Source organism: Syngnathus acus, chromosome 11 (assembly GCF_901709675.1).
Source record: "Syngnathus acus chromosome 11, fSynAcu1.2, whole genome shotgun sequence".
NCBI classification, from domain to species: domain Eukaryota; kingdom Metazoa; phylum Chordata; class Actinopteri; order Syngnathiformes; family Syngnathidae; genus Syngnathus; species Syngnathus acus.
In genome coordinates this window covers 4,581,648-4,607,871 of record NC_051096.1, presented here as the reverse complement: position 1 = coordinate 4,607,871, position 26,224 = coordinate 4,581,648, and the positions used below count along the sequence as shown (strand labels likewise).

The 26,224-nt window shown below is 43.3% G+C and overlaps 1 long non-coding RNA gene across 1 annotated transcript in view; it reads right to left on the bottom strand.

Annotated features, from left to right (window-relative positions):
• Window positions 1-26,224, bottom strand: part of LOC119130862 — a 163,233-nt gene that overhangs the window by 105,298 nt on the left and 31,711 nt on the right. Inside the window, exons 4-5 of the long non-coding RNA XR_005099542.1 lie at window positions 23,651-23,736; window positions 22,821-22,897 (exon numbers count right to left, since the gene is read on the bottom strand). This is a non-coding gene — a long non-coding RNA (uncharacterized LOC119130862). The remainder of the gene's footprint in view (window positions 1-22,820; window positions 22,898-23,650; window positions 23,737-26,224) is intronic.

Here is a 26,224-nt window from a genome sequence, read left to right as displayed (position 1 = left end):
GGAGAATACAGCGAGTTGATTTTGATCTTTTCCTGCTGTAAAACCTCTCGCTCTTTTTCTCTTTTTGACCATCCAATTGCGATTCGACTGGATGACAAACCTCAACAGCAGAAACGGTGGCAGCGAGTCATCGATCATCTGCGGCGGCTTATTACAGTCAGTGCAGTTTAAAATGTAAAAAAAAAAAAAAAAAAAAAGGGGGGGGGTTGGGATTACAAATGACATGTTACGCCTTGTCTCTTTGCTGTCTAGGCGATGGAGGAAAGCGAGGTCACATGGTTAAGTGAGGTTAGACACTGTGCGAGAGACTCACACGATGCACGCTTTAATGTCAGCAAAGGCGCCGCGGGGCGCAAACATTACGGGAAACCTGATGAACTCGTGTTATCTAATCCCTACTGGAATACTTGCTCTCTATTTGGCTGACGCCTTCAACCTAAATAGAGCGTCGGCATGCCAATCTTTTTTCTTCTTTCAGCGTAACACCGCATTGATGAATCTTTTATTCCTATCTGCGCTGAGCGATTATGACACTGTGGTTGGCGTTAATATCAATAATTGATGCTATCGCGCAGAACGCTAGTGTTATGAGCGCCGCCGACGTGGAACGTGATTGGTCACACACATACCGTATTTTCCGGACTATAAGGCGCACCTAAAAACCTAAAGTTTTCTCAAAAGCCGACAGTGCGCCTTATAGTCCAGTGCGCCTTATATATGGACCAAATTCCTAAATCTAAACTGTCCCGAAGCATTGTGTCATGAAATCAATCATAAGTGGGCCGCTGAAGACTATGAATCATGAATCAAAAAGACTATGGATCATTAATTTGTGATTATAAAGTAATTTGTTGTGTCTGAAGTTGAAATAAAAAAGATAAAATGAAGAATGATTTGATTTGGATTAAAAATCTGACATGATGTATTAATGGTGCGCCTTATAGTCCGGTGCGCCTTATATAAGGACAACGTTTTAAAATGGACCATTCATTGAAGGTGCGCCTTATAGTCCGGAAAATACGGTACACAAATGGGTTTCTTAATGTTAGGTATCAAACACGAGGCTCGGGGGCCAAATCCGACCCAACCAATCAGTTCATGTGGCTTTGTATTGCCGTATCAACAGAATAGCATGGGGAAATCCACGTTGTGTCTTCCAAAACAGTAGTCTGACATGTTAGAAACAAAAAGTAAAATGAGGATTTAACCTTCTGAGCGGAGTGTGTGTGTTATGTTCCCTCATCTTTCATTTGCACGGTCAAAACATTCAAGTTCGGTAATTGGCTGGACATACGTACCATAACTCAAGCCACATTTACCTCAGCGCTGTACGGCCTCAGGCAAGGTCTGAGCATAGATTAACAAAACTGTCTGCGCGACTCGCCTCTCGTCGACGGCGCTGGGTGCTTTTAATGTGAAATCCAATCATTTCAGGGTCATATGATCTCTGACAGCGTCTAGATGTTTTATTCAATGCCACTGGAGTTAAGGGCAGCGAGAGGAAGGATACACTAACTGCCTCCTTGACATGGTTAAAAAAACAAAACAAGTTTGGCCAGATCTTGAAACTTGTCAAATAAATGCGAGCCCCGGTGCTCACATTCATCCTGTTCTAGATTTTATTTTGAAGCCTTTGACAATCGGGCCAAAGCTTTTGCTCTTCTTTGCTGTCACTCCAAGCTAACTTCCATGGCTAACACAGAGGAGCCATACTGTTAATTAAAAGATTCCTCAATGGGGCATGTGTGCAGTAATCCACGTTCGCCGCATCCCAGTCAAACATGGCTCATTTGACTCGCGCACAACAAGCCATGCATTAATGAATGTATAATCATCCATATAGAAAACTGCCTGGGAAGAGAGGGGCCGGGCATGAAAGATTGATTGTTAATAGTTTTATGACTGATAAACAAAGCAATCGATCAATCTGCGAGCGCTTTTACACGGCTTGGCGGACAGTTGGGAATAATTTGTCGTCTTGCCGCGTTAACCCTTCCGAGCGTGGAGGATGTGGATTAATTGCGAGCGGGGCGAGAGGGACGGGCGTATTTCTCCAGCACGCCGGGATGATTAACGTCGCAGTTAGGGGCTGCGCCACAAACATAACAGCTGCAGTAAACGTCCCCGTGAATGATTTCGCCGAGTGGCAACGAGATGGAGAATTCGTAATTCCGGGCAGTCTACTATAATTCACAAATGCATTTTGCACTCTTGTTTGGGGAGGCCTGAAAAAGTCCCAACTGAGGCCAGATCGCCCGGCCATCTGCATGGGCCCATCTGGGATCGTCTATCATAAATGTTGATTTGGCCAGGAAGCCTCAGTCGCTAGACGCGCCGCGCTCTGCCAAAACGGGCGGCTGCCAAGACGAGGGGAAATATTCGCGCGGTTTTCACAGCTAATTGTCAAACATCATCATTAGAAGCCGATCAGTATGCCAGAAACGGATCAGCATCTGAAACTTTTGTCGGATTAACTACCGCGTTGGATTTCTCGGTGGGGACCGTCCATCGTTCATTTCATGTTTGCGCTCAAATTTAACTCGTGCAAATGGAGAGTTTGTGCTCATGATTCTGAATTGTTATTGTTACAGCAATAACCGAGCGAAATGTTTAAATTGCTGTTCTCCACTCTGCTTCACTCGAGTCCATTATTTTCTGTTTACTTTGAGGTGATGTCATAACTGATACTCAGTCACAGAATGGCATAGAAATGAAAGTCCTTGAAAATAATAATAAATGTTACGGGTGTAATTTTTCCGTGTAATGAAGCAATTTGTCAAATGAATCCGTTTGAATTGTCTCGACTATATTTCAGACGCTGTCTACTCTTTTGTGGCTAATGTTTCAATGACGCTAATTACTGCTATAAAGGAGACAAACAGATATTTAATAACCTTACTAATTCACTCAATTACTACAATCGGCACGCTCAGGTATGAGATGGCTGCAATGGCCTTCCCGAATAATTGTGCTGTTTTGAGAAATTGTTGATTGTAACAATGTGGGCGGGGCCACGCTCCCGATAGCCAATCAGCTCCATGATGCAATGTGGTTCCTCCAAACTGTTGGAGCTACTTTTTACCAAGCGACAGGACTGATCTCAGCAGCTGAGGGGTCTTTTGGGGTGACTGGGGTTGGGCAAGGTGCTGTTGACAAGAGTTCAAGCGACAGACACCTCACGCATCACATCAACATCCAGCCGCCGTTCCGACGCCTTCAGTTTCGCTCGGGTGTCATCACCTCGCTTCCACTCCGCCTCACCTTAACTCACCTGTCACTTGCCAACACGCATAAATAGTCTTCAATGTATCCTTTTTTTTTTTTTTTTATCAATAATCTACTCATGGTGCCTTTCGAAAAAAGTGTGATGTCTTGGTAAAAATGTCTAAACACACACAATCATGGAGGCCCAGGGGCCCATCTGGGAAGAAAAGCATTTTACAGCAACAATGTTCATGAATGTTCAAACCCTCAGGACCTGGGGGCGATGTTCTATTGATCGTGCACGATCAATGCCTTTTTTTTTTTCCTCTCGCTCTCCCGTTGTGTTTAAAAAGCAGTATTAGCTTTACACGCTAGGTGGGGGACTAATTAAACGCTCCCTCCAAGAGATGTCGGACTAATCAGTGTGTCGACTGCAGCCGACTTTCATGAATACTTCATCTGAAATGGTTTGCATTCATAAAATCATCATAATGACCTCAAGTGACTTCACGCCGTTGCAACGGGAGCTTCTGTGTGTGTGTGTGTGTGTGTACACCGGCTCCCTCCGTGATCTAGATTCTGTGTACACTGCAATAATAATCACGCTAACAAGCATCACCATTAGCGTTTTCGGCTATTCATCCTAAATGGGTGTTTGTGAACAACAAGAAAATTTGTCACTAGTGAGATAGCGGCTTTTGTAATCATCATTCTTTGATTTATAAGGCGACTTTGCAGCACCTTAGAGACCAACACTAAGGCCTACTACTGTAATTTAATATTGACCATGATAGCGGTGCTTGGAGTTAAATCTTTTTTTAAGTGGCACTTGGTATAAAAAGTTTCTTTGGTCAATTTCAAGTCTTGAGTTAACCAAATGTGAGAGGAATGCCGAGAGAAAACCCACGCAAGTCAGCTCTCATGTAGCAGATTGGATGTTTGGAGATGTTTGTCATTCCTGAGACGCGACCAAACAAAAAAAAAAAAAAGGCTTTTGATTACCATCAGAGAGTAAATTGTCCCTGGCGTTGCTTTGCTCGCCGGTCTCCCCGCTGACTGTCTTCCCATTTATCTCATCCCAACTTCCCCATCATCTTTTTTTTTTGCAGAAGAGAAACTGCGCAGATACTCACACACCTGACTGCCAAGCCTTTCAGTTCCCCTGGCACCACGCTGCAACATAACACCTTCCAATCCCTCCACCTCCTCCTTCCTCACACTGCTCCCTTTTCCCTCTCGCAGCATGGCATAGCAGCATGTTTGATTTTACAGGAGCGAACGCCGCTAGAGTTTGACCTTTATGGCTTCTCAAGGCCAGCGTTGATATTTTTGGATTTTCCTCGCCAGTGTTATTTTCAGTGGCTTGCTCACTCATCCTTCGCGTTGGAATCGGCAAGAGCCCTCGAAAGAGCAAACAGTACATAAGTCAATGAGTAAAGAATATGCAGCCTGAATTATTCATTTAGAACTTTACTCATTTATAACACTGGATTGATGCCAGTGGAATATTTTTGAGATTTCTAATACTGGATAGCAAAATCCAGGGAGAAGCTAACTACAACATGAGCATTGACTCCAAAAGTGTTAAAGCCAACGAACCTAACTCAATGTACTCCTTCTCTTATAATTTCCCCCCCCCCTCCATTGCGTTTTCCCGCGGTTTGCCAGCCGGTCGCTTCCAACGCGCTAATAACAGTTTTATCAGTTTAACCACGTTCCCCAGTTCCAGGTCTGGGCTCGTCTCCAGTCCTGCCTGTCTGCTGTTTGCTTTAACTCAGCCCAGCTAAAAGCAGACACCAACAGGAGCGCCCTTGTATAACCATTATGCAGATCGAGCCGAGTTGCTCGCATCGGCGTGTTCTGAAACCTGTCCAATTTTTGCATATGGAACTCAGCAGCCGACGCCTATTTCACTGACACCTCTAGTTGTCCAACAACAACCTGACTATTATTATGTATGCTGGGCCATGAAGCGAGAGGGAGATTTTTAAATAAAATGTCCAGCATAAATCATACAAATGAGAGCCACATCTGCCAGTTATGAATCCGACATGGATTGGCCATCTTGCGTCAGTGAGATAGAAAATTAGAACCGCCTTTATACTCGGGTGGATTTAAAACAAACCACAGTAGCCTTTGTGAGGTTGAATAGCAGGTATATAGTCTAGTTCAGGTCAATAAAGTATAAACTAATAACATCTAATTACATCTTGAAGTCATCTTGAAGTTTCTGTTCTCCATCTAAAGATAGAAGCCTTTTATAAGGGGGGGCCCGTGGTGCTGAATTTGCAAATTATATTTTTGACATCCTCCTGGGCTCACATCATTGTTTGCTTTAGCAGGCTAACGTTTCCACGTGTATTTATAGGTGTGGAGGCCAAGAGAAAGACCACAGCGGCTCCATAAATAAGCTGCAGTGAGCGTAGCCCGCTCGTTACACAGGCCATTACCTGAAGACGCCTCGTAGGGTAAGCGGGCCTTCGGCCTCACGGGCCATGAAGGAGAAAGACGGGATTAATAACGGGAAGGCGCTCAGCGGACACAACATTAGGGACACTTGCGGGATGCGATTAAATCTCATGAGTGCAGACGGCACTTTTTTCCTGTCAGATAAAAAATCATGTTATATTTATAAAACATAAGCCAGTGCTGCCTGTGAAAATGTTCAGTTCTTCACTTGAGGATATTTTTACCATCATCCCACATGTCTGTCACGTCTTTTTTTTTTTTGCTTTCATGCTCATGAGTTGCCACTTTTTTCCCCGGCTCGGTATTTCTGTGAACTTTTGGCCTCTTAGATCCTGTTGGAACCTCACCCAGATGCCCCCTGGGCTCTTGGAAATAAATCTAGCAAAAACATCACACACATGCAGCCTCGCCATCATACGTCAGCGATGTGTGTGTGAGCTGCCGCTTATCTGTGCCCTCACAGATGCTGTGTAAAAAGCTGGTCAGCGGAGGCCACAGCCAGCTAGCTCCACAAGCCTCTCTGGCAGCCAATGGAGGAAACTACACCCCGCAATATAAACAAGTCATCAGCCGATTACTCCGATTACTAATCCCGGCGCCTCCCAGTTAGATCCACAGCGGCGACACCCCCTTCCCGTTTTATACCGCTTTGCTGCTAAAATATTCAAAAGCATTGTTTCGCCAAGCCATTCGTTCTAAATATTACTGCGCTCATTTGCCGGGTAGCGACAGTGATGATTCCATAAAGCATATGAATGGAGAGAGTTGTCATGTGGTCCGAGTGCTCATAATCCTAAATCAGAGGAGCTAGGCACAGTGGGGGGTTCCGGGAGAGCGACTATAACTACGAATTTGCCTCAGAGTGACCCTATCAAAAGTGACAGGACGAGATGTATGTATTACTACTTTCCTATTGCGGCGGTATGGATGCAATAACTGCAGCTGTAATATAAAGTCATATATAGCCTGAACGCGGCGTTTCTTTCCGCGATTGCAAATTTAATGTCTTCGGTGAACAGCAAATCAGACAATAATTTCGATTTACCGTATTTTCCGGACTATAAGGCGCACCTTCAATGAATGGTCCATTTTAAAACTTTGTCCTTATATAAGGCGCACCAGACAATAAGGCGCACCATGAATGCATCATGTCAGATTTTTAATCCAAATCAAATCATTCTCCATTTTATCTTTTTTATTTCAACTTCAGACGCAACAAATGACTTTATAATCACAAAATAATGACTTTAAAATCACAAAATAATGATCCATAGTCTTTTTGATTCACGATTCATAGTCTTCAGCGGGCCACTTATGATTGATTTCATGACACAATGCTTCGGGCCAGTTTAAATTTAGGAATTTGGTCCATATATAAGGCGCACCGGACTATAAGGCAATGAGAACATTTTAGGTTTTTAGGTGCGCCTTATAGTCCGGAAAATACGGTAATATTTCATTTTGGTCATGGTTTTGTTCCTACAGGCATAGGACTTTTGTGGAAAATGCAATATGATGGCTAGCGATGGTGTTTTGGAGGCCAAAAGAACCTGTTCTACTCATCGGATAATCCGCGATTTTTCCAGAGCGTGACTGAAACGGCTGGAGAGTCGGCACCGAGGTGAAGCTCCTGACACGTACGGCGCCGAACTCTCCTTTACGGAGCGCAACAACAGTCATTAAGAGATGTAATGGATTACTCACGGATGGAGTGAAGGCCGACAGCGGCGGGGTAAAAAAGAGACAAACCCAGATCGAAATGATGGAGATTGGCAGATGGGTAAAATGGATTGGATAGAGGGGAGCTGAAGCCTTACGGGAGATAATGGAAAGCGATTACGGATTAAAAACAAGGTTTCTATCATTCCCACCTTGAAAAGGTAGAGTTGATATGATTGGTTAAAGCTGTCACTGAAATTGCTCCACAAGAGCCAGAAGAGAAATAAAATTCAGGCCTATTGTTTTGGTTTTTTGTTCTTTTTAGTACTTACTGTGCTTTTCACAAAATGTTTATTCGCTTCCTCCCCGGTTTGCGTTGCCGAAGGAGACAAACAGGATGTCTGTGGGAGGACGAACGAAAGCGGGTAACTCTGACGAGGAAGTTTGCGTCTGAGCCAATCCATGCGTGCGTGTGTGTTTTAATCCCAGGAAGGACTTCCTCTGAGCAGCTTGGGAGTTCTGTGGGAGTTTAAGACGAGGCAGGAAAAAGCAGAGGAAGGAAAATAAAGGGGGCGAGAGACGGAGAGGTGCAAGAATGATAAAGAACTATTAAATCGCGTTTCTTACACAGGCGTGTGGAAGGAAGCCACCCACCGAGAGGGCTGTGCGGCAATACTGTGAGCTGATGATGAGGAGGATTAGACCCCCCTCAGACGTGGCGGTTGACTCAAAGCTCCACAAAAGTGCCACGTCGGCATTTTAAAACATCTGTCAATGGATCGAGTTCATTAATCATTATTAATTGCGAGAGATTTATACCTCTTTTGTCCAGATGACAAGTTTAGAGGAGACATTAACCTGTACATACTGTACTGTTTGGGTCAATTGGAAATTATAGTCCACCTTGTCCCGTTTCCGAGGAGGGAGGGGGGGAGAAGCGGCAGTAAAACAGGCCAAAAAGAGCCCAAGTCATAAGATTTATTTTTATGGGACAGACGCAAGACTGTTCCGACCAATCTTTGCTTTTATTTTTTATTTTTATTTTTTATTAATAATATATGATATATGATATGATATAATATAATAAATTATTATTTTATTATTAGTTATTTATTTGACTTTTTCTTTTTAGTGTTTTCTTTGCGACAGGTATTCAAAAAGAAAAAAAAACACCAGCCTGAGAGAACGAAAATAGAATAATATACACAGATACAGATTCAAAGTAATGAAACGTCATCTCCACTTCTCATCTCCTGCTTGTTCGGTTAAGGTGGAATGTTGATTTTAATATTACAGTGGCGAATCTATTTTTACTCTTGTCTGATATTGCCGGCACAGGGGCGCTTTTCTTGTTATTACAAGCCAGTGTACCATCAAAATCATTTTTTTTTGGTAACATATTTGTTTAAAAGCTATCGAAGCACATGTGAGGTTATCATTCTGCCTAAGCAGCGTGTCGTGCTAAACATGATCAACCTGGAGGTTTTGGAAGGGGGGGGGGGGGGTTATGTAATTCACAGGAGCCACATCTTAGCCTGTAATTAGACTTAAGGGAAAAGTCTGGCTGGTAAAACGCTGCGTAACTTAAATCTCCAACTCCCTGCTTGCCTCAAGGCCATGTGTCAGGCAGAGAGCTCCGTGCCACACGCACACACACAAACGTCCAATGGTAAGTGTGCTTACTCATCATCGCTGGGCCACATCTGAGAGGACTCATGCGCAACACATTTGTCTGCCAGCCAAATGTGCACAAACCACAGCGCCGAGACCAAAGAAACCGCGGCCCCCATACAGACACTCCCAAAAATCGACCTACCCCTGCTCGCTCCCACCGCCCGCATTCAACCTCCTAAGTCATAAACTATCACCGGCATAGAAGTCACTTGATCGGCTGAAGCTACTTTATCTACTTAACCTTTTATAAAAAAAGCCACTTGAATGAAAACTTTGCCTACACAGAGCGACATATTTTTTTTTCCCCCCTCGACAACATATCAAATTGTTGTCACTTCCACTCAGGACAGTAATGTGCACTCTGTAAATTGCGTCGACGCTTTGACTGCTGACAACATCTAATTGTAAATGTCACAGTTAGTCGTGCGTGGCTCCACGTGGCGCACAATTAAAACTCACCTAGTTCTTTTTTTCCAAATGGGACCGCCCCTATGGAAGCTGTAAATATAGATTGGAGACGCTGAAGAAGAGCTAAACATTTAACGCCGCTGGTGTCGAAAAGACATCCTAAAAGTCTTGTTGAGAAGTACGTGAAAGCATATTGGACAATTCTGAAAGAAAATGGAAGACGTGGTTGAAATAATGCTTCTAATAATAAAACACACTGGGTGGTGCTGCAAAGTGTTTACACAATTTTAACAACATTTACACTAAAAGCCATGACCTGTCATCTCTATTACAAAGAAACTAACGTTCTATTTAAATGATTTTTACAGCCACTACCATACTAGAAATATTTACTGCTTAAATATTCAGTCGCAACTTTGCTAGCTAGCAGTGTCAAGATTAGGAAATAGAGTGGGATGCAAAAGAATATTTGTTTTATTATAATTCCACCAGCTGTGTGTGTCTGTGTGTCTGTGTGTGTGTCACACAATGATTTGCTTTCTCTCATGATTACAGGTTGTCAGCCAGGCTTTTACTGGAGCTGATGGCTAATTTCACTCTTTAACATGGTTAAGAGTTGATGGCTGGATTGTCTTTCTCTCACGCGCACACACACACAGTCACACACTTTCTTGAGCACCCGAGGGCGACGTACGTTCATACACACACATTGACGGACAAACAAATCAAATGTCGTGTATTAGAGTTGACTAATCAACAAGGCCTACATATTATCCTGTCACAAGGCACACAAGAGCATTGTGGATAATACTCGCCTATAAAATTGCATCCAATTATTCCTGCATACATTGCTGGGCACATGGCATTTAATGAGCCAAGCTAATTAAATATGGAAATGAATGAGATTCAAAGGAAATAGGAGGAAAGTCCTGATGCATCTGAAGGAGCTGCTAAAAGCCATTTATTATATTTGAGACCAAAAGGGAAATATGATTTCCTCCAAGGGGACAATTAGAAAATAATGTGTGGTCCTCATTCATAATTTTAGGAACGGCGACTGTGGGAGGGGCCAAGAAGTTCAACTTCCTCCTCCTCCAACACTCGCAGGTAAAAGCTCTCGTCTCGACCTCAGGAGGAAAAAAACAAACCATCTGCTTAACCCTTGACCCCTTCCTGATTTCATTCTCTCATCCTCCTTCACCAGCTCTGAAAAAAAAACTGGCTTGGTATAGGTTGAACGAGTTGAGTGAGTCGGCGCAGGCCTCTCCCATTAAATTGACCTCATCCTTCTTTCCGTTCCCATCCCTCCCACCTCGTCTTTATTTATATTACCCCCCCCACACACACACACACCAGCTCAATCCCCTCTGGCCTCGCTGCATGGATTTGGTTGCAGAGCACTGATGTGCAATTAGCAATGCATAAGCTTGAACTTTTACTCAAGACTAGAATGTTGATGACTGTGATCAAGATAGTGACATTTTTTTTTAATCACATGCATTTTGGTCATGTAATCTGTCAAATATAATTATAACTACTTTTTGTATTTAGAAATAACGAGCGAGTAAATTATGCTCAAAGGTTGTTTTGTGCTGGGCAAAATAAATGGCAATTTGATTTGTGTCATGTTGAATCAATTGCCTGATACAAATATGATTTGGCCGCAAAAAAATATTCGTTACGCATAATCGCATAAAGAGGCTTGCTGCGTCATCCGAAGTTTCAACAACAGCCACAAAGAACCTTTTTTGATACTTGGGAGCTAATTCCAGTTTATTTTTAGATTATTTCACCAACAGACATCCCAAACTGATTAAAACTATCATAAACTCCAATCTGCGTGGATCGCAAAATCAAATGAAAGCAAAGCTATTGCTTTCAGCCTGATAAAACACACAACGCTATATATGCTAATTAGGCATTTAATAAGACTGTCTAATTAATGCCATGCAAATGAGACAGCGCCCATTATGGGACAGGTTTTGGTATTGAGCATCTTCAAGAAAGCTTGACGTGCGACGCGGGCGGGCACACACAGGAAATCAATTTGCTTAATTGTCAGAAATGCAAACATGTAAATTGAAGTCGCGCTTCGGCTCGACCGCTGCACCTCGCCGTCGCCCGGAGCGAGCGGCGTAAACCAACACACACTCACACACAAGGCCCTCTTATCTCATCAGCCCTTTAATGTCATTGGTATTCAGTGTTCTGTCCTCTGACACAATGCATGCCACTAATTACCAATTCCCTCGATAAGAGCGCCGCCCAACGAATACACGATGGCACACAAAGGCAACCGAGTGCGCCTCCATTGAACATTCTGACTAGGCGCCACTTTGAAAATTGGCTTTCAATCAACAAAGCGATTTTATTCGCCCTCCGGCCGGCGTGTAAAGCAGCTGCCGCGCCATCTAATGGCACGAGAGAATTACCTGACGCAATTGTTCGTAGTATGCGACAGCAAAGCGGTCAAACGTATCGATAAAACAAACTCCGATTCATATGATCGGCAAATTTCTTGAAGTGTGTCAAACAAAAGATTTTGTTTTCTTTCCATCCATTTCTTTTTTCTTTTGGGGTGAAAGTTAATTGAATTTGTATGCAAATGAAGGCTGTGCATAGTTAATGAGCTCAGTGTGCGACCCATTAACACGTTGAATGATTGTTATGCCCGGGGCGAGAATCACCTATAGGAGCTCCAAACACAAAGACAAAGAGGCAATCTGAATACATTACGCATTCATTTACATGTTCATCTACATTACATATATGACACTGATATTTGGCCTCCCTTTTCCATCATGGAGGATCTTTGAGCGGATAAAACGGAAGTGGCAAATCATTCAGAAATGGAGACGATGATTTTCGCTCCTGGTTGCCATTGAGCCTTTTAGCTCAATGAGTTCTCACCTTGCCAAAGACGAGGGGCTGGTAGGATTCACTCGCTCTGCCCCTCATCACCATGACAATGCGTGAAGCACGGCGAGACCGCGGGACGATTATAAAACTGCTGCCGGGTGAGGAGCGGAGGAAAAACAATATTATATCTGAGCCTTACTTGCTTATGTGCCTCGTAAAAACGCACCGATACTAAGCGCCGATATCATTTTACTGTTCCGGATAACAGAAGAGAAAGCCATTTTAACAATAGTTTTTGATCATTTATTGTCGTTAAGTAATCAAGTATAGAATTCACGAATGGGAATTTTGAGGTCAGCGGTCACCTTGTCCAATACTTTTGACCATTTTACATTGCCAGATGTTTCGTCTTGCTCACTGCTTAAAGTCTAGACGCCTTTGCTCTCCCGGGGCTTTCATTTCATATTGTTTTAGACAAGGACAAGCTTAATCCCCGTGTGGACTTTTCATAACGTACACACTCACGGCACATCAAACAGAACACGGAGGACACGAAAAGTTCAAAACGACTTGAATGTAACACTCGTCGTGATTACATTCCTCCCTTCGCCATACTGAATGTAATTGGCTAATTATAACATGGCCACATTGGATTTGCAGATATTAAGGGTGTGTGCACTTTTGCAACCTAACTACCTCTCTTCTTCATTTTTATTTCCCAATTGAGCTGTGTAGACTACAGGTCAAATTAATAAAGTGAAGCAACGATTTATCTTGGTCTCTTCTTTTTATATCGCATGGCATTTGGAAAAAAAGGGTGTGTAGACTTTTTATATCCACTGCAATGTGAGGGGAGCTTGAGTCCAGCTGGGGTCAGCGTGATAAGGTTAATGAGGGTGGCTTCGACTCAGGCACGCTTTGACGGCCTGGAGAGCGGCAAAGGAATGGCGAAGAGAAGAAATGATGAGGAAAGAAGAGAGAGGAAGGAACGCGGGATTAATCATTCCCAGTAAATAAATGATTACTGTCCGCATGCCTTCCTTCTCACGCCGTGTGCTTCATCGCAGGACATGGACAAAAGAAGGAAGTTAATGAGCACATGTGTGGTTGCTGGTAAAAGAGTGGTCATGCTTCCAACCACAAAAAAAAACACACACACATTTACCAGACAGCTTTATAGGTGTAAATCTCCCCATGACAGACACATTTTTAGGGTGTCCAGGAAGAGATTAGCCAATTTCCTTCTTCAAGTCTGAGAAGAACAAAACGAGCTGAGTCAGCTTCAGATTACTGCCGATGCTCATCTCTAATAACCTAATCTCCTCCTCGAGTCTCATTCGAGATTAACCCCCCAGGGCGAGCTTTGAATTGGTGCTTTGAAAGGAAAAAAAAAAAGAAACAATGTCTAGTCAATGTCAAGATGTTCTTATCTATTTGCTTTGAAATACTCAGCAAAAAATACATTTTCCAGTAATTTACGATGAGGCACACATTTTAAAAGCAGAAATCACGGCAAAAAAAAAAATAGACTTCCTATGTCGTTTCTACAATTGGTGCACTTACCGTATTTTCCGGACTATAAGGCGCACCTAAAAACCTAAAATTTTCTCAAAAGCCGACAGTGCGCCTTATAGTCCGGTGCGCCTTATATTAAAGATTAAAGTCCCAATGATCGTCACACACACACCTGGGTGTGGTGAAATTTGTCCTCTGCATTTAACCCATCCCCGTGTGATTTTAATCCATCCCCTGGGGGAGAGGGGAGCAGTGAGCAGCAGCGGTGCCGCGCTCGGGAATCAGTTGGTGATCTAACCCCCCAATTCCAACCCTTAATGCTGAGTGCCAAGCAGGGAGGCAATGGGTCCCATTTTTATAGTCTTTGGTATGACCCGGCCGGGGTTTGAACCCACAACCTTCCAGTCTCAGGGCGGACACTCTACCACTAGACCACTGAGCTGATATGGACCAAATTCCTAAATTTAAACTGGCCCGAAGCATTGTGTTATGAAATCAATCATAAGTGGCCCGCTGAAGACTATGAATCATGAATCAAAAAGACTATGGATCATTATTTTGTGATTATAAAGTAATTTGTTGCGTCTGAAGTTGAAATAAAAAAGATAAAATGGAGAATGATTTGATTTAGATTAAAAATTTGACATTAATGGTGCGCCTTATAGTCCGGTGCGCCTTATATAATGACAGAGTTTTAAAATAGGCCATTCATTGAAGGTGCGCCTTATTTGAGGTTTTTAGGTGCGCCTTATAGTCCGGAAAATACGGTAATCGACCCTTTATTCCATCCGTCCATCACGTGACATGCGAGACTGATTATTGTGACTTTTTGGGATTCATTTCACGTTCTCTCATCAAGCAAACTCCTCCAACAAGATCCGCTATTATGGGTCAAATCAAAGTGACATTTGCAGTTGATTGGCCCAGAGGAGAATTGCATCATATGAAGTCCTAATAGGGATTGACGTGTTTAGTTTCGCCACAATCACAGAGCTGCTGCATTGACCGCAAAGAACTCCGGCGAACGAGCTAGCGTAAAACTTACGGTGAGTGAAAGCAGACTGATGACACAATACCATTTTCAAGCTTTACAATCCGATTACTAAGATTCTTTTTCTAGAGCCAAATCATTTTTTTTTAATGCTTCATGTTGGATTGGAATTTTTTCGTACTATATGACGTTAAATCTAGAGCAGCTGTCACAGGAAGTGGAAATGTGGACTTGTTGAAACGGACGTTGGCTAATCACACTGTCTCGAGCTCGATGAGTGAGCTGGACTAACATGTGGGCCTCTCGCTGCTCTACTTACCCTACTCAATGAGCAACAAGCAGACACATGCCAGAGAAAACCCGGTGTATATGTGGACTAAGAATAATTAGAGTTCCCAGTCCAAAAACATTAAAAACGCTGCCCTAAAAAGGGTGGATAGATGACATCCCTCGGGATTACATGGAGGGATCTGATGGAGTGAACTTTCACTGGAGTCTGAGAGGAGGTAAATCAGCCTGACCCGGGCACGTTCACATAACTTGGACTGCTTTCAAAACCTTCACGGGGACAAAGGCAGAAACCCAACAGCCAAAACACAGGAAGAGGAATACATAAGGAGAGAGGGAGGTGATGAATGGTCCTCCACCCCCTCGGCCCCCCCCTCTTTCCTAATCTCAGAGGAGGATGACTGTATCATCCTGTGGGAGAGCAAACTGCCTCGCCGAGCGCCATTCATGTGTCTCGGCGACAGCCAATAGGAGCGGCGGGATTCGGTTCATATGCGAGTTGACTGGGTCGGAGTGGGAGCAACAGCGAAGGCGGCGGCCAATAGGAAGATGGCCGCAGCATCTGGGGGAATTAGCCAATGGGATTCCAGATTGGTGTCTCCACTGTTAAGATCTAATTAAAGCGGTGTGTGAGCGGAGGAGGTAATAAAGTGAAAACAAGGGGTGGAAATGAGGAAGGTTCTTTGAAGGCTTGAATATAAAAAAATAAACAGAATAAGGAAGAAAATTCTCTTTGCAACATATTGTTTCACAGTTTCGCCACACTTGGAGAAGACAGACACGACCAGGTGCTAATGGAAGGCACATACACACTTTCCAGCAGCTCAATGGGAGTTTTAACAGCAAAGGTCAAAGGTGACAGACAAGCTTTATTGTTGGCTTTTTCCTGTTTTGACTCTTTCAGTCTGGGCGCTAAGTGATTTAACGCACTGAGGCGACAACGTTACGTACGCCGATGTCGTCAAAGCGCAGTTTCCTTGAGCAGAAAATGACATCACACTTTTTTTTCCCCCTGTAATGTCCTCAAGAGTGAACATGTAGGAGTTCAATCAAGGCACTCAGTCAAGTACACATGCTCACACGCGTGTTCATTTGTCTTCCTGTATGTTGTCGTGACTTTGATCAGTGACGGTGCACACTGGCGCGACAAGACTCGGTTTCTCGAGCTAGGCCGAGCATAATTAAAACGGATCGCTGGCTAATGTTGGCAGCAGAATAGAAATCCTTCATCTCAGCTTTCCTGGTGTCCTCACCCGAGATTCCGTCATTCCGGACTTGGACGGTGACACTCATCGTGGATCAGCGTTGGATGATGAAATAATAATTTAGCTCGAAGTGCATCCGAGCCCGGTGATACGCCAATCCAGCTATGCTGTTGTTATTATTCTTTGATCAGACCAGCAGGGATAACAATCTATAATTCATAACACTCAGTCTAGTCTGGGGAAAGACGAGGGCTCGGCACCTTTAATTATTGATCAAACACAACAGATTTGATATCAATCACTAGAGCATAGGCGAGAGTGAGCAAGAACATCTCGCCGCGGTTGTCCAAAAACAAAAAAAATGGAATAAATACACAACGCTTGACGCAACGGGGGTGCCGATGCTGTGCAAACAAGAACGCAGGCTTAGCTCGGAGATTTGTTCACACGCGCCAATTAGCGCAGGATTTCAGCACCGATTCGTTTAACAAATCGTTCTTTTTCCCGTGCACGGAGAATTCCAAATACTTCGAAAACTACATGCAAAAAACTCGTGAAAAAAAGCACACTTCATGCCCTCATAACTTTTCACTGATAGAAATGTGATTGGAAACACACGCATGCACTTACACAACGTAAAATTCCCACATTGTGCGTTCCACATTGAGAGCGAGAAAGATAGCGGGACTTTCCCCAGGATTTCAAAAAAGGAGGGAGAGAGGAAGCAGACAGTGGGAGCCACGGAGGACAGGAACAAACAGAAAAGGAGGGGAAAATGCACGGCTTGGGCCCATTTTCTCGTTTCCCACAGTGGAAATGGCCCTGGAATAAAAACGCCATGTGAAGGGGGCGCCTTGCATGACACGGGAGAAAATAAATAAGTCAAGCCATGGTGTGACAAGAAGGTATTTCGCCACTTTCCCTTTGCCGTTCCAGTGAAAGCAGAAACTCTGTCGCTCTTGCCCTCTACTAGTCTGTCTGGTTCCGTCCATCCGTCTGAGAAGCTGAATGGCATGTCTCCAAGGGCTGGCTGCCATTGATCTCACACACGGCCACCAACGCAGTTCCATATGTTCTCGCTATGTGTGCGTGCGATAGGGATCAGACGTCACGATTGTGATTCAGTTCCGAGGCGGCGGGTATGTACGCGCGTGTGGTCGGCTCAAGCGGCCAGCTGTTGGCATTCGAGGTTTGTGTGTAATAGTAGGAGAAGCCCACGTTGACATTCGAAAACTTGCCGTGTCATCTCAATCTAGGGCGGCCTCGCAGTGACGTGAGAACAAGAGGGTCTTTCTCCCGCGTGTGTGCTCGCATTTGTGCATGAACCCGAGTGTAAATACCGTGTGTGTATGTGAGGCTGTGAGCCAAGCGGGCTTTTCAACCAATGATTGCTAACATGCTTTCATGGAGGGTGGTCTCACCTGTGCATGACACGTTATATCTCCCGTACCAAAACAGAAGGTGCCCTTAGCAAAAAGGAATAGTCCAACTATATCAAATTACACCACCTGCGCCACAACTTAGACCCGCTTTTATCTGGTCTTAAGGCGAGTCTATTTTCTGTACGGCAAGGGTGCGGAATAGAAAATGCCCTCGGTTTCCTGGAACACACAAAAAGACTATGCTGGGATTTGTTGCTAACAAGAAGTGGAAATAAAACTGCAATTTGTTTAGCACCGATTCTCGGTAATATTTCTACCTTTTGCGTTATGTATCATACCGGTTGGGGATATTATGCATAACTATTTTTCTGCTGTTATTGTTTCGTGAGACTTAGGTTTGCATCCAAGGCCGAATCTCCATTTAGAGCTTTTTAGGAGCTGAGAGTTGTGTGGAAATGCTCAAGACAAAACACAGACAGCCATTCGGTAAGGAAAATAATGAAGATGTAGGTGGCATGCATTGAATCCAAAAGTGAACTTCGAACCATTAATCAAGTAGCGAGTTAAAGTTTCACCCCTCTGCCTTTCGCTAATGGCGGCTGCCACTGGTAAGATCTTGATGTGTTTGTTTTGGGAATAAAACAGGATGCATCTGGCTTACCAATAGCGTATTTAAGTATCGAAAACATCACATAATCAAGCCTTGTATGGAATTAAAAATAATAAGCACAGACTTTCACAAATGACCCTCCCAGCTGCCGCGCCAGAGAGGAAGACAGCAAACCACATCTTAGCCTGCCAAAAATCACATTTCCCCTCCTGCACGCTGGAAGTATTGCTGCTTTGCATTAAAGTGTCACACACGCACGGCGACGCCAGCGTCCGCCCACCTCACATTTCATTAGCGCTCAAGCGCTACACCAGCCGCTACACCATGCCACAGCAATCTCATTGAGTCATCAAAAAAAAAAAAAGGGGTAGTTTAAGAACAGGAACAGGGGAGCGAAGAAAAGAAAGCAGAAGGTTTCGGGGTCGCGCCAGATCACATGATGTATTTTACAGATGGGTACGGTACTTAATGACGCGAGCGTACAAGCTCAGCATACTTAATGAGTCCTAATGAAGCACAGTAGAAGTTTTTTTTAGGGCTTTATCAAAAAGGTGAGCATCACTTATGGCAGGGGTGTCAAACTCGTTTTTTTCGCGGGCCGCATTGTAGTCATAGCTTCTTTCGGAAAGGACCATTATGACTGTCCACCCAAATAAATGTATGAGCACCTCATATTATATACAGTAAAAGCTACAAAACAAACTGACAAAGAACTCGTTTTCAAATCAGACGATCTGATCAAATATTTTAAAAAATCTGATATTATTAAAAGTGAAGACAATTTGCAATTCTATTAATGACCCACGAATTTGCTGTACAATTTGTCTTCGCCAGCCACATAAAATGATGTGGCGGGCCGTATCTGGCCCCCGGGCCTTGAGTTTGACACCTGTGACTCATGGTGTAAAAATGAACTTAAAACATCCATACGATGTAGTCGACTGGTTGGTTTAGGCCTGATGGTTTAAGACTATGAATTGAATTGAGTTACATTTTACTAGCATCGTTATGATAAAATGCTAACGTGCTAAAGTTATTGAATTTTAAAGTGTTACACGGTTATTAAAGGTTTTTACGATGACTGGCTGCTTGGAATGGATTTTTTTTTTCTATGACCTCCTGCGGTGGAAAAATATTTTTGTTTTTATTCATGCAACATGTTTAAGCGATTGCTGCACATCTCATTCGTAAACATATATGCATCGAGGAGTAAATGTTATTACCATGCATGGTACGAAATGACAGCAGCCGAATGCAAATTAGAGTCCGTGAGCCAAATTCGGACTTGTGGCCGCAGTCAACAAGTTTTCATGAATCCTCATAATACAATGTCACCATGTAGTAAAAAAAAAAAAAATATAATAATAAAGGAGTTTCATTTATTAAAGCTGTCCCGCCTGTTTATGATTCATGCACCTATCCATGTTTGTTTTTAATCAGGCTAGCGCAAAAAAATATATTTTTCAACATGTTTGAGAAAACAACTCATTAATACTGCACGGCGATACAATGCATGCGACTATAAGATGATGAAGTCCCTCCCCCGCAGCACATGTGGATCAGTTTAAACACGCCCGGCTTTGGCCCACTTTCCCAATGTCACAGGACATTTATCTTTATTCCCTTCTTCCTCCCGTGTACCTTCGAGAGAAATGACTTTTACACATGTGCTCTGTGCACCCTCTCCTCATCTTCGCACACTTTTTTTTTTTGCGAACACGGTTTTTGCACCTCGTGCATGCACGCATGTGCTCCGCATCTGGAAAACATATTGTTCCAAGCCAGCCTATGGAAGTTTAGAAAAGGGGCGGGCTTAAATTTCACTCCTCTTAACCTCTTGTCTTCTATTTCCAAGAGTTGTGACAGCTGAGTCATCAGAAGTCACTTTATTCTCATTTCTTGAGAAGACTTGACATCATCTTTAGAAAACAACAGAAAAACTTCAAGTGTGTCAGCTCACTCTTCACCTTCCAGTATCTATCTAAGCATCTTCCTCGCCTTAATGTTCCCGACTTATCTTGCAAACAGCATTTTAAATAGAACATAAGAGGGAAAAAAAAAAAAAAAAAACCTCAACAAAGAACGTCTCAAGCCGTGTCTAGACATGCCGTGACACACAAACAGCAACTTCGCTTGACTTCCACTGTAGGTGCCGTAATGACCTCGATGGCCTCTGGTTCACTTATATAAGAAAAAGATTATACAAGCGGCGGCACCAGCGGGAGCAGATGAATATAGCTCAGCCAATCTGTGTGTGTGTGTGAGCGACTCGAAAGATGCGGCTGAGAGACAGGTGAAGGCAGATAGGCAGAGATGGAGGAGGGAGGTTCTGCAGAAGTGAGCAATTTGTCACTTGGATGTAGAAACAGTTGGGGCTGATTTTGTGTTAAAAAAAAAGAAAAAGCTGCAGGAGAACCATCAGTGATGTAAACTTGAAGTAAATGCGGCAAATTAGTGGGAGAACAGAGAGGTGGGTGAGGGGAGGGTCTGACTTAAACAGCAGAAGGCCTGCGAGAGCTACTTCCACACTTCAAGGGCTTTTGTGACAGCGAAGCGGCGCCGTTCAGCACCGTCAGCAGATTTACTTACGCGTGTGCGTGCTACATGTGTGTGTCTATCCACAGGGAATGAAAATTCCCTGTTGTTGTTGTATAAAGCAAGGACACCACACCACGGAAAGGACGCACACATTCAGTCACGTATTTACAATCTGGAAATAAGCGGGCACAGGATTAGGTACACTTGCGTTATCTACCGTATTTTCCGCACTATAAGGCGCACCTAAAAACCTCCAATTTTCTCAAAATTGCGCCTAATATATGGACCAATGTGGATTCGTGGATAAGGACTAACTTATTCAAGTAAGCTTTAGGTGTTTATTTTGTGTGTTGTGTGATATTAACGTTTGAGCAACGTTGAGTTATTGATATATTGTTATTGTTTTCACTATTTCGAGTGTTACTATATTGTGATTGCATTAACGTTTGAGCAAGGTTGAGTTACTTATTCTATGCGCCTTATAATCCGGCGCGCCTTATATATGGACAAAGTTTTAAAATGGGCCATTCATTGAAGGTGCGCCTTATAATCCGGTGCGCCTTATAGTGCGGAAAATACGGTAATCATCTGGATCCATTTTTTTTCAAGGTTTTTAAATCAACTGACATTCATGCAATTCTATTAATTTCCTTTTATTCTACGCAGTAATTAAAAGTTTTGAGTCTTGTTATAAATAGAATGTATCCTCAAATGACATTTTGGCCATTTCACATAAATATGCATGACCGTGTTGGTAGTGATGCACTGCTGCAGTCATTGCTTCTTCTTTTAAACAACTCCACATTCGCGCATACAACCCATTAAACAACATGCAAATGAGAGAGAAAATGAGACAGTGTGATTAAACAAGTAGCCAGAGGGCTCATAGCGAGTAATAATAGTACATTTTTACTCTCTCGGTTGAGGTGAGCAGCCTCTCAGGAAATTAACATCTCCATGAAGGAAGGTAGATTCAGAATTATTGCAAGACAAGAGCATTACTTCAAATACTAAAACGTCGTTATAGTTTGAGAATGTGTCGACTTTGCTCCCCGAGGGGAAGCGTAGCGTGACAGAGTCGCAGAGGGAGGGTTCAGTTTCCCATCACTGAAGTTATCCACCTGGCAGCGGCAGGGGAATTTACAACAATATGTAAGCAGTCGAGCGTGACGTATTGTGGCAGTGAGAGCGGGACTAGCCTTATGTAATTGCTTAAAGATGCCACAAGATGGCGCCGATAATGTATTCAAAATGAAACTCCTCAACTCACTTCAATCAATATGACAACATCTCCGCCCCTGTCCTTAATTAACAACTAATAGGTCAAATCCGCCAATCACGCTGCCCCCTAGTGGTGATCTTGCCACTGACCGCCTTTAATTACAATGAGCGCTAACAGATGAAAGCCGTCGTGTCAGAGCAGCAACGTTGACAGTCGCTGCTGCTAAACGAATAGCAAAGCAAGCATAAACAAACACTCCTGTATCATCCGGGAAGCTGTGATGGGTGAAGAAGAATGTCAACATTCGCACACACACACACACACACACACACACACACACACACACACACACACACACACACACACACACACACACACACACACACACACACTGAGGGCGAGTGCGGTGGCACTCAGCAGTAAAGTGCAGCCATCCCTGGCTGGCACATAGGACACACATTCACTCGGTGACAGAGTGTCACACCACATGATTTATGACGGGTAATTATGGTTATGGAGGTGACATCATATCCTACTCACTGGCTCCCCCATGTATCCATGCTGTGTGTATGTGTTGTGTTGTGTGTGCGCCTGACTCATTAGTTATGCTGTCTGGATACAGCAGCAACTATCTTTTTTTTTTTTTTTTTCCACAGAAGGGACGGCAAGGCATGTCACAACAACACAGCTCACATGCACGTACACAACGTGATAACTGCAAGGAGTCCCGAAATCAGGTTTTGTGGAAATGATTCCCTGTGATAAATAAATGGTGACAAAAAAAAATAGCACTTACCATGTTTGCCTCATAGTTGAGATTATTCCGGGTTCAAATCGTAGTTTGGGACTGTGCATGTTGGCTTTAGTGGTTTTCTGCATTTGAAAAAAAAAATCATATAAGTTGTCTATAGTTGTGAATAGTTTTTTTGTGTATATGTGCGATCATTGGAGGCCATGACCAAAAACTTGCATAAAGTTGGCAAATACTTTTCATGTGGATTTACCAAATATGTCCAATTAGAAGTCTTGTGTGCCGCTTTGGGCAGTTTGGAGGCTCACAAAGTCGGTCATGAGCGAAGTTTACGTGCGGAGGTCAGTGAGGTGTACACGACAGCAGGCTTAATAAGCCAGTTTGGGAAAACAAAAGGATGAGCAAAAATAAGAGCAATTGCATGCGAGTCATCATGAGTAGTTTCATCTTATGGCAGTCAGTTATAGCCACGGGCTCTTCGTACAGGCTTCAAAAGTCCATATTTGAACTCAGGCAGCAGCAGCCCCCCCCCCAAAAAAAAAATTCAAAACAGCCTCTTTGGTTTGATAGTTGCCAAACAGCAGCATTTTCATCCGCTTTACAAATCCAAACACATCCTCGCCCCTGACCCCGCAACTGTTTTAACTAAACTGACCCGACTTTGTCAGCTTTTGGCCCCCCGGGCTCAAATACAAATTAAAAACTTCACAAACTGCCTTGAACGAGCGGACCCCGCTGGCCTGCGCTGAATCCTTCACAAGGTCGTTCAGAAATAATTCATATAGCTGGAACAAGTTACTGGGCTGATGGCCAAATGTAATTTTCCACAACTTTATAAAGGGATTTGATGTTTGTAATTAGAAAGTCAAACGTACTTTATCTTGCTCGTCTTCCGACCCGCTTTGGTGCACTCCGCTTGTGTCTCAGCATGAGAATGGGCCTCCTGCAAAGCTGTGTAGTTCTGTAAAAGACACAAACGTGGATTCATATACTGCACAAGTCTATTTGACAAACTACAAATTATAAGTGATGTTTGTAAAGTATCACAAGATGCTCATAAAACACACATTGGCTATGCAAATACAGAAAATGCCAGTCATGGTTCATATAATAAACGATCCATTTTGTTCGACCAAAAGTTATCAATTTCTGTATGTTTTTACTTTTTTTCTTGTATTTCTTTAATGTTCGAAATAAACAAACAAACAAATAAAAAATATTTTTATAAACCCAAATAATTATTCAGAAAAAAATGATGAAGATTATTCTTTTTGAAAGATGGGTGGGAATGTGGAATTCCCAGAAAAGAATCAGGAAATACCCAAAAGTTATGTAACTGGTCTAGCTCAAGCATATTTTAGGGAGGGCAATGCCCTTGCAGCCCCCCCTCTAGCTCCGCCACAGGAACTGAAATCAGATCCATTTGAACCCACAAAACGAGAAATATCAGGCTATCATGAAACTTTGTGACGCATCTGGGAAGTGTGAGTGTTAAAAAAAAGGTGTCAATTTACTCAACAGATGTTAGCCATGATTAGTGAGAAGTTGCGGCGCTGTAGGAACTGTGACCTGGAAGAATTGTGGCATTTGCACCTTGCTTGTTTTCCCCCCCCATTCACACTACATTTCGAATGACTTCCGTTCTTCTGTGCTAGCCTCAGCTCAGCGGAAGCAGAGTGTTCAAATGATGACAACTGTCCGTGGAGATGATGTAATTTAGGTTGTGTCACAGCAACGCTGACGCATTTTAATTTTAGCACTGCGGGCTGCATGTAGGTCGCCGTCTGCAACTGCCCGAGCAGCTCGGCTCTCTCTTTCAGCTCCATGGGAAAGAAAAAAAAAAAAAACATCCCTACTTGAAGAACCATTTTGTGTTAGCTGCATGATAAGATTGTTCAATAGGCCCCGCACTCTATTTTTAGGCTCTTTCAGCTTACACAACGACGCTTTGGCTGTTCCGTTCTGCACAAAACTGCCTCAACAGTGCCATGACAGCCTTTTAGAAATTTTGATCCAAGCCTCCGTGTTCTCAGAACTTGTTTGGAGGCTTTCAGGCGTACGACAACACCTACCACGATGACTCACGGGCGGTTGGAGCACAATGCTCGACAATGAGCTCGCCGCGTGCAGTACACAGTGTGCCATGGTGTCGGAATGACTCCAAAGTCTGAGTGTAGGTGGACTTGTCCGATCTTTTCATGCGCCTAATAGTCTCCATCTGTGCTTGTTGTGAAGCACTGAGGCTATTTACAGCGGTGCATGACTCCACACTTGTGTTGGCATCTGTGTCACCAAAAAGCCAAATGAACAACAATGGTGTTTACATATCACCGTAATAGTCACAATATTTTATTTGACATCGGACCGAGGGTTATTTTTATTCCACCAAAGTGACAGGAAGCAAGGCCATCGGAGCCTTCCAGCTTGCATCCGACATATGAAGCTGTGTTTACTTTTATAGAAACGCTTTCTGCAAAAATGTAAACATGCTCTAAAGTCTTCGATATTTCACAGCCATGTTTTCAAATCATTAAGTGCCAGTCCACAGTTTATCTACCAATTGAGTTACTTTGTTTATCCCAACCAAGAGCCTGAAGGGGCAACACCACCCCTCCCTCTCCTGTCCGTTCCCGGACACCATTTAACCTCACACTAACTGTCCACTATTGGATTGTACCGAGGCCCGGCCCAGCTCCTATCAGACATGGTAAGTAAACAAAGTGCAATCAGCGTTTTGTGTGGAGCTGTTTCAGCCACCGATTATATCACATCCCAGAATTCTTCGAGCAGGGGTGTCAAACTCCTTTTTTTCCACGGGCCGCATTGTAGTCATAGGTTCTTTCGGAGGGCCATTATGACTGTCAACCCAAATAAATGTATGAGCACCTCATATTATATACAGTAAAAGCAAAACAAACTGACAAATAACTCGTTTTCAAATCAGACGAGTAAAAACTGGTCAAATATTAAAAAAAAAAAAAGATATTAAAAGTGAAGACAATTTGCAATTCTAGTAATGACACAAATTTGATGCACAATTTGTTTTTGCGGGCCACATAAAATGATGTGGCGGGCCTTATCTGGCCCCCGGGCCTTGAGTTTGACACGTGATTTAAACCCTAGTATGAACCCTAGTTTGAAACCCTAACCCTAGCTTTATACCCTACTTTGAAACTGTAACCATAGCTTTAAACCCTACTTTGAAATCGTAACCCTAGCTTTAAACCCTACTTTGAAACCCTAACTCTAGTATGAAACCCTACTTTGAAACCCTAACCCGAAAGTTACTGGAGCAAAGTCAACAACAGACATTTTTTTTTTTTTGCATCTGAATATTGGATGTGTTTCTGAATGCCGGTTCAAAACCAAAAGGAGTTGAGGCATATGTTGGGGGAGAGGAAGCGGGGCGTTTTCTTTCAGTATCAATATTCCATTTGAACTTCTGCTTG